The following is a 10604-nucleotide window of genomic DNA, read 5'->3' as shown; positions in this document are numbered from 1 at the left end:
AGGCTTAGTGTTAAGTTTAGGGTTATTGTTAGGGTTAGGTTTAGGGTTACGGATACTGTGATGGTGAGGGTGAGGGTGAGGGTTGGGGTTAGGGTTAGTACTGGGGTTAGAGTTAGGGTGAGGGTTAGGTTGAGATTTAGGGTTAGGTTTCGGGTTAGGTTTAGGATTAGGGTTATGGTGTGGGTGAGTGTGAGGGTTAGGGTTAGGGTTAGGCTTAGGCTTAGGGTTAGGCTGAGGGTGAGGGTGGGAATGAGTATTAGCTTTAGGGTGATGGTTAGGTTTAGGGTTAGGTTTTGGGTTATGGTTAGGGTTAGGATTAGGGTTAGGGTGAGGGCTAGGGTGAGGGTGAGGGTTAGGCTGAGAGTTAGGCTGAGTCTGAGGGTGAGGGTGAGGGTTAGGGTTAGGTTGAGGTTTAGGGTTAGGGTTAGGGTGAGTTTGAGGTTAAGAATGAGGATTAGTTTTAGGGTTAGTGTGAGGTTTAGGGTGAGGATGAGGGTTAGGTTTAGGGTGAGGGCTAGGGTGACGTGAGGGTTAGGGTTAGGGTGAGGCTTAGGATGAGGTGTAGGGTTAGGATTAGGGTTAGGGTGAGCGCTAGTGTGATGGTTAGTGTGAGGGTTAGGGTTAGGGATAGGGATAGGTTTAGGATTAGGTTTAGATTGAGGGTGAATGTGAGGGTTAGGTTTAGGGTTAGGGATAGGCTTAGGGTTAGGGTGAGTGTTAGGGTTAGTGTGAATGTTAGGGTTATGGTGAGGGTTATGGTTATGGTGAGGGTTAGAGTTAGGTTTAGGGTTAGGGTTAGGGTGAGGTTTAGGGTGAGGATGAGTTTTAGGGTTAGGTTTAGGGTTATGTTTAGGGTTATTGTTAGGGCGATGGTGAGGGTTAGGGTTAGAGTTAGGGTTAGGTGAGGGTTAGGGTTAGTTTTAGTGTTAGGGGTAGGGTTAGGATGAAAGTTAGGGTGAGGGTGAGGGTTAGGGTAAGGGTTAGGATTAGGATTAGGGTTAAGGTGAGGGTGAGTGTGAGGGTTAGTGTTAGGGTTAGGGTTAGGTTTAGGATTAGGGTTAGGGTGAGGGTGAGGGTTAGGGTTAGCGTTATGTTTAGAGTGAGGGTTAGGGTGAGGGTTATGGTGAGGGTAAGGGTTAGGATTACCGTTAGGGTATGTGCTAGGATGAGCAATAGGGTTAAGGTTAGGGTTAGGGTGAGGGTTAGGGTTAGGGTTAGGGTGAGGCTTAGGATGAGGTGTAGGGTTAGGATTAGGGTTAGGGTGAGCGCTAGGGTGATGGTTAGTGTGAGGGTTAGGGTTAGGGATAGGGATAGGTTTAGGATTAGGTTTAGATTGAGGGTGAATGTGAGGGTTAGGTTTAGGTTTAGGGTTAGGCTTAGGGTTAGGGTGAGTGTTAGGGTTAGTGTGAATGTTAGGGTTAAGGTGAGGGTTATGGTTATGGTGAGGGTTAGAGTTAGGTTTAGGGTTAGGGTTAGGGTGAGGTTTAGGGTGAGGATGAGGTTTAGGGTTAGTGTTAGGGTTTGGTTTAGGGTTATGGTTAGGGTTATTGTTAGGGCGATGGTGAGGGTTAGGGTTAGAGTTAGGGTTAGGTGAGGGTTAGGGTGAGGGTTAGGGTTAGTGTTAGTGTTAGGGGTAGGGTTAGAATGAAGGTTAGGGTGAGGGTGAGGGTTAGGGTAAGGGTTAAGATTAGGATTAGGGTTAAGGTGAGGGTGAGTGTGAGGGTTAGTGTTAGGTTTAGGATTAGGGTTAGGGTGAGGATGAGGGTTAGGGTTAGGGTTATGTTTAGAATGAGCGTTAGGGTGAGGGTTATGGTGAGAGTAAGGGTTAGGATTAACGTTAGGTTATGTGCTAGGATGAGCAATAGGGTTAGGGCTAGGGTTAGGGTGAGGGTTAGGTTGAGGGTTAGGGTTAGGGTTACGGTGACTGTGAGTGTAACAGTTAGGTTTAGGGTTAGTTTTAGGCTTAGGGTTAGGCTGAGGCTGAGTGTGAGGGTTAGATTTAGGCTGAGTTTTTGGTTTAGTGTTAGAGTGAGGGTTAGGGGGAGGGTTAGGGTTAGAATTAGGGTTAGTGTATGTCCTAGGGTGAGGATTAGCCTAACACTAACGTTTAGGTTTAGGGTGAGGTTTAGCTTTAGGGTTATGATCAGGATTAGGGTTAGTGTGATGGTTTGGGTTAAGGTTAGAGTTACGGTGAGGGTGAGGTTTAAGTTTAGGTTTAGGGTTATGGTTATTGTTAGGGTTAGGGTTAGGGTTAAGGTTAAGGTAAGGGTAAGGGTTAGGGTGATGTTGACTGTTAGGATTAGGGTTAGGATTAGGTTTAGTGTTAGGGTGAGGGTGAGGTTTAGGGTTATTGTTAGGGTTAGGGTTAGGTTTAGTGTGAGTGTAAGGGTTAGGTTTAGTGCTATGGTTAGGTTTATGGTGAGGGCTAGTGTGAGGGTGAGGGTATTGTTAGGGTTAGGCTTAGGCTTACGGTTAAGCTGAGGGTGAGGGTTAGGGTTAGGCTTAGGCTTAGGGTTAGGCTGAGGTTGAGTGTGAGGATTAGGGTTAGGGTTTGGGTTAGGGTTAGGCTTAGTGCTAGGCGGAGGGTGAGGGTGAGGGTGAGGGTTATCTTTAGGGTGAGGGTGAGGATTAGGTTTAGGGTTAGCGTTACGGTGCGGGTTAGTGTGAGGGTTAGGGTTAGTGTTACGGTTACGGTGAGGGTGAGAGTGAGTGTGAGGGTTAGAGTTAGGTTTAGTGTTATTTTTTGTGTTATGGTTAGGTTTAAATTTACAGTGAGGGTGAGGATGAGGGTGAGGGTTAGGTTTAGGGTTAGGGTGAGGTTTAGGATAGGGTTAGGGTAAGGGTTAGGGTGAGGGTTTGGGTAAGGGTTACGGTTACGGTAAGGGTGAGTGTTAGGGTTAGGGTGAGGGTTAGTGTGATTGTTAGGGTTAGAGTTAGGGTGAGGGTTTGGATGAAGTTGATGGTTAGGGTCTGGATTAGCTTTAGGGTTAGGATTTGCATTAGATTTAGTGTTAGGTTGAGTACTTGGGTTAGGCTTAGGTTTAGGGTTAGGCTTAGTGTTAAGCTGAGGGTGAGGATGAGGGTGAGGTTTAGGGTTAGGGTTTGGGTTAGGTTTAGCGTTTGGGTGAGAGTTAGGGTTCGGGTTAAGTTTAGGTTTAAGGTGAGGGTTAGGGTTAGGGTTATGGTGAGGTTGAGGGTTAGGGTTAGGTTGATGGTTAGTGTTAGGATTATGGTTAGGGTGAGGGTTCCGGTTAGGATTAGGGTGAGAATTAGGATGAGGATTAGCGTTAGGATTAGTGTTATTGTGAGAGCTAGAGTGAGGGTGAGGGTTAAGGTTAGTGTTAGAGTGATGTTTAGGGTTAGGGTTAGGGTTAGGATGAGGGTTAGGGTGAGGGTTAGGGTTAGGGTTAGGGTGAGGGCTAAGATGAGGGTGATGTTTAGGTTTAGGGTTAGGGTGAGGGTACGGTTTAAGGTTAGAGTTAGCGTTAGGGCTTGGGATAGGCTGAGGTTCAAGATCAGGGTTAGTGTTAGGGTTAGGTTTAGCTTGAGGGTTACTGTTAGTGTGAGGGTTAGGTTTAGGGTTAGGATTAGGATTAGGGTTAGGGTGAGGGTGAGTATGAGGGTTAGGGTTAGGTTTAGGCTTAGGGATAGGCTGAGGGTGAGGGTGAGAGTGAGGGTGAGGGTGAGGGTGAGGGTGAGGGTGAGGGTGCGGTTTAGTGTTAGTGTTAAGTTGAGGGTTAGTGTGAGGGTTACTATTAGGGTTAGGTTTCGGTGAGGGTTAGGTTGAGGGTTAGGGTTAGGGATAGGGTTAGGTTTAGGATTAGGTTTTGGTTGAGGGTGAGTGTGAGGGTTATGGTTAGGGTTAGGATTAGGCTTAGGTTTAGGCTGAGGGTGAGGGTGAGGGTTAGGGTTAGGGTGAGGGTTAGGTTTAGTGTTAGGGTGAGGGTTAGGATGAGAGTTAGGTTTAGGATTAGAGTTAGGGTGAAGGCTAGCATGAGAGTGAGGGTTAGGGTTAAGGTGAGGTTTAGGGTTAGGGTTAGGTTTAGGTATAGGGTGAGGGTTAGGGTTAGGGTTATGTTGAGGGTGAGGGTTAGGGTTAGGTTGAGGATTAGGATTAGGTCTAGGTTTAAGGTGAGGGTTAGGGTTAAGGTGAAGGTTAGCATTAGGGTCAGGGTTAGGATTAGGGTTAGGATGAGTGCTAGTTTGAGGCTGAGTGTTAGGGTTAGGGTTACATTGAGGTTTAGGGTGAGTGTCACGGTGAGGGTCAGGGTTAGGGTTAGGGTGAGGGTTAGACTTGGTTTAGGGTTAGGATGTGGTTTAGTTTTAGGGTTAATGTGAGGGTTAGTATGAGGGTTAGGGTTACAATTTGGGTTAGGGTGAGGGCTTGGTTGAGGGTGAGGTTTAGTGTTAGGGTTAGGGTGAGGGTTAGGATTAGGATTAGGGGTAGCGTTAGGGTACGGGTTACAGTGAGGGTGATGGTTAGGTTTGGGGTGAGGTTTAGTGTTAGGACTAAGGAGAGGGTGAAGGTTAGGGTTAGGGTTAGGGTGAGGGTTAGGTTTAGGTTTAAGTTTAGAGTTAGGGTTAGGGTTAGGATTAGGGTGAGGTTTTGTGTGAGTGTGAGGGTTAGTGTTAGAGTTAGGCTTAGGTTAGGGTTAGGCTGAGGGTGAGGGTGGGGATGAGGATTAGGTTTAGAGTGATGGTTCCGGTTTTGGTTAGGTTGAGGGTTAGGATGAGGGTTAGGGTTTGGATTAGGGTTAGGGTGAGGGCTAGGTTGAGTGTGAGGTTAAGGGGTTAGGTTTAGGCTTAGGCTTAGGTTTAGGCTGAGGCTGAAGGTGAGGGTGAGGGTTAGGTTTAGGGTGATGGTTAGAGTTACGGTTAGGGTGAGGGTTAGGATGAGGTTTAGGATTGGGGTGAGCATTAGGATGAGGTTGACAGTAAGAGTAAAGTTGAGGGTTAGGCTGAGAGTGAGAGTTATGTTTAGGGTGAGAGTTCGGGTTAGGGTTAGGTTGAGGGTGAGGGTTAGATTGAGGTTTAGTGTTAGGGTTAGTGTGAGGTTTAGGGTGCGTATGAGGGTTAGTGATAGGGTGAGGGATAGGGTGAAGTTGAAGGTTAGGGTTATGGTTAGGGTGAAGTTTAGGTTTAGGGTGATGGTTAGCGTTAAGGTGAGTGTTAGTGTTAGGGTTAGTGTTAGTGTTAGGGTGAGGTTAAGCGTTAGGGGAAGGTTTAGGTTGAGAGTGAGGTTTAGAATTCGGGTTAGGGTTAGGGTTAGGGTGAGGGTGAGGTTTAGGGTTAGTGTTAGGGTTAGGGTGATGGTTAGGGTTAGGGTTAGGGTTACTGTTAGGATTAGGGTTAGGGTGAGGTTTAGTGTGGGGGTGAGGGTTACTGTTAGGGTTAGGATTAGGATTAGGGTTAAGGTGAGGGTGAGTGTGAGGGTTAGGATTAGGGTTAGGATTAGGATTAGAGTTTGGGTGAGGGTGAGGGTGTGGGTTACAGTTAGGGTGAGTGTTGGGTTTAGGGTTAGAGTGAGGGTTAGGGTCAGGGTTCGGCTTAGGCCTAGGGTTTGATTATGGCCTGTTTTGAGGGTGAGGGTTAGGGTTAGGGTGATGGTTAGGGTGGGGGTGACGTTAAGGCTAAAGGTTAGGGTTAGGCTGCGGTTGAGAGTTACTGTAAGGGTTAGGGTTATGGTTGGGTGAGGGTTAGGGGAAGGGGTCGGGTGAGGGTGAGGGTTAGATTGAGGATTAGTGTTAGGGTTAGGGTGAACTTTAGGGTGAGGATGAGTGTTAGGGTTAGGGTTAGGGTTATTGTTAGTGTTATGGTTAGGGTTAAGTTTGCGGTGAGGGTGAGGCTGAGTGTGAGGTTTATGGTTAGGGTTAGGTTTAGGGTTAGTGTTATTGTTAGGGTTAGGGTTAGAGTTACAGTGAGTGTTAGGGTGAGGGTTAGGGTTAGAGTGAGGTTTACGGTGAGGTTTAGTGTTAGGGTTAGGTTGAGGGTGAGAGTTAAGTTTAGAATTAGGTTTAGGGTGAGGGTAAGTGTGAGGGGTAGGGTTAGGGTTAGTGATAGTCAGGGTGAGGGTGAGGGTTAGGTTGAGGTTTAGGGATAGGCTTAATGTTAGGATTAGGGTTAGGGTGAGGGTGAGTGTGAGGGTTAGGGTTAGGCTTAGGCTAAGGGTTAGGTTGAGGGTGTAGGTACGTGTGAGTGTTAGGGTTACAGTGAGAGTTAGAATTGTTTGGGTGAGGGTTAGGATTTGGTTTAGGTTTAAGGTGAGGGTGAGGGTTAGGGTTAGTGTGACGGTTAGGGTTAGGATTAGGATTAGGGTGAGGGTGAGGGATAGGATTAGGGTTTGTGTTATTGTTATTGTTATGGTTAAGGTTACCTTTGCTGTGATGGTGAGGCTGAGGGTGAGGATTAGGGTTAGGATTAGGGTTAGGGTTAGGTTTGGAGTTAGGATTAGTGTTATTGTTAAGGTTAGGGTTAGAGTTATGGTGAGGGTGAGGGTTAGGTTTAGGGTTTTGGTTAGATTTAGGGTTAGGGTGAGGATTAGTGTTAGGGTGAGGGTGAGGTTTAGGGTTAGAGTTATGGTTAGGGGGAGGGTTAGGGTGAGGTTTAGGGTTAGAGGTATGGTTAGGGGGAGGGTTAGGGTGAGGGTTAGGTTGAGGTTCAGGGTTAGGGTTAGGGTTAGGTTTAGGATTAGGTTTAGAGTGAGGGTGAGGGTGAGGGTTAAGGTTAGGCTTAGGCTTAGCGTTAGGCTGAGGGTGAGTGTGGTGGTGAGGATTAGGGTTCGGGTGATGGTTAGGTTTAGGATTAGGGTGAGGGTTAGGATGAGGTTTAGGGTTAGGATTAGGATTAGGGTGAGGGTTAGGATGAGTGTTAGGGTTAGGTTTATTGTTAGAGTGAGGGCTAGGGTGAGGGTGAGGGCTAAGGTTAGGGTTAGGTTTAGGGTGAGTTTTAAGGTTAGGGTGAGGGTTAGGGTTAGTGTGAGGGTTAGTGTTAGGGTTAGGGTTAGTGTTAGGGTGAGGGTAATTGTTAGGGTGAGGGTTAGGTTTAGGGTGAGTGTTATAGTTAGGGTGAGGTTTAGTGTTAGGGTTAGGGTTTTTGTTAATTTTAGGTTTGGGGTTATGTTGACAGTGAGGGTGAGGGTGAGGGTTAGGTTTAGGGTTAGGGTGAGTTTTTGGGTTAGGATTAGGTTAGAGTTATGGTTAGGGTGAGGGTGTGGTTTAGGGTTAGATTTAGGCTTAGGGTGAGGGTTAGTGTGAGGGTTAGGGTTAGGGTTAGTGTTAGGTTAGGGTTAGGGTGTGGGTTTGTGTGAGGGTTAGGGTTAGAGTTAGGGTTAGGTTTACTATTAAAGTTATGGTGAGGGTGAGTGTGTGGGTTAGGGTTAGGTTTAGGGTTAGGCTTAGGGTTAGGCTGAGATTGAGTTTGAGTGTGAGGTTTCGGTTAGAGTGAGGGTTAGGTTTAGGATTAGGGTTAGGGTGTTGGCTAGGGTTAGGGTGAGTTTTAGGGTTAGGGTTAGTTTGAGGTTTAGTGTTAGGGTTTGGGTGAGGGTGAGATTGAGTGTTAGAGTTAGGGTTAGGGTGAGGGTTAGGGTTAGAGTTAGTGTTAGGGTTAGGTTTAGGGTGAGTGATAGGGTTACGTTGAGGGTTATGGTTATGGTTAGAATTAGGATCAGGGTTAGGGTGAGTGTTAGTGTGTGGGTGAGGGTTAGGTTTAGCGTTAGGCTTAGGGTTAGGCTGAGGGTGATGTTGAGGGTGAGAGTTAGGTTTAGTGTGAGTGTGAGGGTTATGCTTAGTGTGAGGGTTACTGTTAGGTTTAGGGTTATGGTGAGGGCTACTTCGAAATTGAGGTTTAGTGTTAGGGTTAGGCTGAGGTTTTGGGTTAGGGTTCGGGTTAGGTTTAGGGCGAGTGTGAGGTTTAGGGTTAGAGTTAGGTTCAGGGTGAGGGTTAGGGTGAGGTTGAGCGTTAGTGTTAGTGTAAGGGGTAGGGTTAGGCTGAGGGTGAAGTGAGTGTGAAGGTTAGGCTTAGGGTTAGGCTTAGGTTTATTCTGAGGGTGAGGGTGAGGTTGAGAGTTAGGATTAGGGTGAGGGTGAGGTGTAGGCTTAGATTTAGTGTTAGTGTGAGGTTTAGTATGAGTGTTTGTTTTAGGGTTAGGGTGTGGGTGAGGGTTAGGGTTAGGATGATGCTTAGGGTTACGGTCAGGGTGAGGGTTATGATGAGGATTAGGGGTATGGGTAGGGTTAGGGTGAGGGCTACATTGAGGGTGAGGTTTAGGGTAAGTGTTAGGGTGAGGTTTAGGTTGAGATCGAGGTTTAGTGTTAGGGTTAGGCTCAGGTTTAGGGTTAGGATTAGGGTTAGGGTTAGGGCGAGTGTGAGGTTTAGGGTTAGATTTAGGTTTAGGGTGAGGGTTAGGGTGAAGTTTAGGGTTAGTGTTAGTGTTAGGGTAGGGTTAGGCTGAGGGTGAGGGTGAGTGTGAGGGTTAGGGTTAGGGTTAGGCTTAGGTTTAGGCTGAGCGTGAGCGTGAGGTTGAGATTTAGTGTTAGCTTAAAGGCTAGGGTTACGGTTTGGCTGAGGGTTAGTATGAGGATTAGGGTTAGGGTGTGGGTTAGGGTGAGGGTGACAGTAAGGGTCAAGTTGAGGTTTAGGCTGAGAGTGAGGATTACGGTAAATGTGAGGGTTGGGGTTAGGGTGACGGCTAGGGTGAGGTTGATGGTTCGGGATAGGGTTAGGTTGAGGTTTAGGTTTAAGGTGATGGTTAGAGTTAGTGTGAGGGTTAGTGTTAGGATTAGGGTTAGTTTAGGGTGAGGGTAAGTGTTAGGGTGAGGGTTAGTGTTAGGGTGAGGGTTCTGGTTAGGGTTAGGGTTAGTGTTAGGGTTAGGGTTATTGTTAGGGTTAGGGTTACAGTTACGGTGAGGGTTAGGGTTAGGGTTAAGGGGAGGTTTAGGGTTAGTGTTAGAGTTTGGGTTAGGCTGAGGGTGGGGTTTAGGTTTAGAGTTAAATTTAGGGTTAGGGTTAGGTTTAGGGTTAGGGTTAGGGTTAGGATTAGGGTTAGCGTGAGGGTGAGAGTGAGGGTTAGGGTTAGTGTTAGGCTTAGGCTTCGGGTTATTCTGAGGGTGAGGGTGGAGCTGAGGCTTAGGGTCAGGTTTAGGGTGTGGGTTAGGATGAGTTTTAGGGTTAGGATTAGGTTTATGATGAGGGCAAGGGTGAGGGTGAGGGTTAGGTTTAGCATTATGGTGAGGTTTAGGATTGGGGTTAGGTTTACTGTTAGGGTGAGGTTAGGGTTAGGGTTACTGGGAGGGTGAGTGTTAGGGTTATGGTGAGGGTTAGGGTTCTATTTAGGGTGAGGTTTAGGGTTAGGCTAAGGGTGAGGGATTGAGTAAGGGTTAGAGTTACACTGAGGGTGAGGGTGAGGGTGAGGTTTAGGGTCAGGGTTAGGTTTAGGCTGAGGGTGAGGTTTAGGGTTATAATTAGGGTTAGGGGGTGGCTTAGGTTGAGGTTTAGGTTTAGGGTTAGTGTTAGGTTTAGGGTTAGAGTGAGGGTTAGGTTGAGGTTTAGGATTAGGGTTCGGGTTAGGTTTAGGATTAGGGTTATGGTGAGGGTGCGTGTGAGGGTTAGGGTTAGGTTTACGCTTAGGCTTAGGGCTAGGCTGAGAGTGAGGTTGGGGATGAGGATTAGGATTAGAATGATGGTTAGGTTGATGGTTAGTTTTAGGGTTAGTATTAGGGTTAGGGTTAGGATTAGGTTTAGGGTGAGGGCTAGGGTGAGGGTGAGGGTTAGGCTTAGGTTTAGTCTGAGTCTGAGGGTGAGGGTGAGGGTTAGGGTTATGTTGATGCTGAGGGTTACAGTCAGAGTGAGGGTTAGGATGAGGGTTAGTTTTAGGGTGAGGGTTAGGGTAAGGGTTACTGTAAGGGTAAACTTTAAGGTTAGGCTGAGAGTGAGGATTACGGTAAGTGTGAGGGTTAGGTTTAGGTTGAGGGTTAGGGTTAGGTTTAGGGTGAGGGTGAGTTTTAGATTGAGGATTAGTTTTAGGGTTAGTGTGAGGTTTAGGGTGAGGATGAGTCTTAGTGTTCGGGTGTGGGCTAGGGTTAGGGTAAGGGACAGGGTTAGGTTGAGTTTTAGGGTTAGGGAGATGGTTAGGGTTAGTGTGAAGTTTAGTGTTAGGGTTAGGGTTAGTGTAAGGGTGAGGGTAAGTGTTAGGCTGAGGGTTAGGTTTAGGGTAAGGGTTATGGTTAGAATGAGGGTTAGGGTTAGGGTTAGTGTTATTGTTAGGGTTAGGGTTTCGTTTTCGGTGAGGGTGAGGGTTATGGTTAGGTTTATGGTGAGGTTTATGTTTAGGCTTAGGATTAGAGTTAGGGTTAGGATGAGGGTGAGGTTTAAGGTTAGAGTTAGTGTTAGTGTTAGGTTTAGGGTGAGGGTGTGGGTTACGGTTAGGGTTAGGGTGAGGCTTAGGGTTAGGATTAGGTTGAGGGTTAGGATTAGGTGTACGGTTAGGATTAGGGTTAGGGTGAGTGCTAGGGTGATGGTTAGTGTGATGATTAGGGTTAGGGATAGGGTTAGGTTTAGGATTAGTTTTTGATTGAGGGTGAGTGTGACGGAGGGTTAGGATTAGTGTT

Source organism: Dipodomys merriami, unplaced genomic scaffold (genome assembly GCF_024711535.1).
Source record: "Dipodomys merriami isolate MVZ:Mamm:240054 unplaced genomic scaffold, mDipMer1.0.p SCAF_80, whole genome shotgun sequence".
Taxonomy (NCBI): Eukaryota; Metazoa; Chordata; class Mammalia; order Rodentia; family Heteromyidae; genus Dipodomys; species Dipodomys merriami.
The sequence above is the reverse complement of the archived record's forward strand: the minus strand, read 5'-3'. Positions refer to the sequence as shown.